Raw genomic sequence first — 2141 nt, forward strand, 5'->3', positions numbered from 1 at the left:
CACTCAGCCTCGGGAGGTCAACTGAGTAGAGGTGGGTTCGATTTGCACCTCAGCCATCCTGGAAGTGGTTTTCCGTGGTTTCCCACTTCTTCTCCAGGCAAATACCGGGATGGTACCTAACTTTAGGCCATGGCCGCTTCCTTCCCTCTTCCTTGTCTATCCCTTCCAATCTTCTCATCCCCCGCAAGGCCCCTGTTCAGCATAGCAGGTGAGGCCGCCTGGGCGAGGTACTGGTCATCCTCACCTGTTGTATCCCCCGACCCAGGCTCTGAAGCTCCAGGACACTGCCCTTGAGGCGGTATAGGTGGGATCCCTCGCTGAGTCCGAGAGAAAAACCGACCCTGGAGAGTAAACAGATAAAGAAGAAGAAGACAATATAACATTTCAGAATGAATAATACTAATTTATTGCCTGCAGTGTTCATGTGCTGTAGGCCTATACAGTCGTTGTTGCCGCCATGTGCGATGCTAAACTCGCGTTTGCAGATCGAGTACTCGGCTTTTAGACTGTGCAGGTCTAATCTAGGAATATACACTTCCCCATTTCGAAAGATATGTACACATTTTTTTTTTTTTTTTTTTGGTGGCGTTTTAGCTTCGTCATCACTGCCCATTATTGCATTGTACACTCCTATACGACTCACAGGTGATGTATTGTAGAGTAAAACCAAAACCACTGAAACCAAATCACGACAAAGCACCACTAGCTGAGCAACACAAAGAAAGAAAGAAAGAAAGAAAGAAAGAAAGAAAGAAAGAAAGAAAGAAAGAAAGCCTTCATTGGTTCAAAGGACAAGGTGACTTAAACTTATTGGTTGGTCATTTATAAGCGAGATAATCGATAGAAAAAATTGATATAGAATCAATTGCGTCTGCTCTCGAACCCTTAAGCGAATTTTGACTGTGTGAGCAAAATGTAAATGAATGAAACCGAATGATTTTACTTGACGAAAAAATACGGGAGAAATTCACCCAAAGAGACGGGAGTTCTTTTTCAAACTTTACAGATGGCTAATTAGTTGCCTGCGGCTCTATTGTAAAATTCTAATATCGATGCACACAGCGCGTTATATTTATAACTATTTTTAGACACCGCTGTTGTGAACAGTGATACAACAGTATTCTGGCAACTACAAGTGTCAAATAAAGAATTTCGACCCTGCCAGGATTCGAACCTGGAATCTTCTGATCCGTAGTCAGACGCGTTATCCGTTGCGCCACAGGGCCTTTTGTGAACGAAAGAAAGGTAGAATGTTGTAACTAGAAAATTTAATTTATATGCACGAATATTGTGAAATTGGTAGTACTTTTAAGATTGGAGGGGAATGCTTATTACTTATGATGCAATAAGTAGTGGCCTACACTGCCTGGGGCCGTTTTTGTGGTCACACTGCAGCACATTACTCGTATAACGACTCCCTCTCGAGCAGCTCCTAGTCGCCAACTGCTTTGCCACACCACCTCATTCAGTGGAATTTAAGATATTTATAATAGTCCAGATGTTTAACTGTTTAACTGACTTCTTATCGTCGTACCAATATAATTGTTAAGCTAGCATGTGGCATTTCTCTCGTTTTGGCTTCTTAGTATAACGAGAGTATCGTCGGACATGTTTAAACCAAACTCCATATTTAGAATCTAGCCATCTAGCTCTTCACGAATAAAGTTGCAGGCTGGGAGTTTGCACGGAAATCGAAAGTATTTTACTTTTCTACGATAATATTTATGTTAGATTGTCTGCCTCTGTGGTGTACTGTAGTGGTTAGTGTGATTAGCTGCCACCCCCGGAGGCCCGCGGTCGATTCCCGGCTCTGCCACGAAATTTGAAAAGTGGTAAGAGGGCTGGAACTCAGCCTGAGTAGAGGTGGGTTCGATTCCCACCTCAGCCATCATGGAAGTGGTTTTCCGTGGTTTCCCACTTCTCCTCCAGGCAAATGACGGGATGGTACCTAACTTAATGCCGCGGCCCTCTTCCTTGTCTATCTTCTCATCCTCCTGTTCAACATAGCAGGTGAGGCCACCTGGACGAGGTACTGGTCATCCTCCCCAGTTGTATTCCCAGACCCAATGTCTCACGCTCCAGGACACTGCCGCCTGGGCGAGTACTGGTCATACTCCCCAGTTGTATTCCCAGACCCAATG

General features: G+C 44.5%; 1 non-coding gene across 1 annotated transcript; it reads right to left on the reverse strand.

Moving 5' to 3' along the window:
* Positions 1-1153: 1153 nt before the first annotated feature.
* Positions 1154-1226, reverse strand: TRNAR-ACG (transfer RNA arginine (anticodon ACG)). Its single transcript has one exon. It is a non-coding gene; the product is annotated as a tRNA-Arg (tRNA).
* Positions 1227-2141: the final 915 nt, after the last annotated feature.

The sequence above is a fragment of the Anabrus simplex genome, chromosome 5 (assembly GCF_040414725.1).
Source record: "Anabrus simplex isolate iqAnaSimp1 chromosome 5, ASM4041472v1, whole genome shotgun sequence".
NCBI classification, from domain to species: Eukaryota; Metazoa; Arthropoda; class Insecta; order Orthoptera; family Tettigoniidae; genus Anabrus; species Anabrus simplex.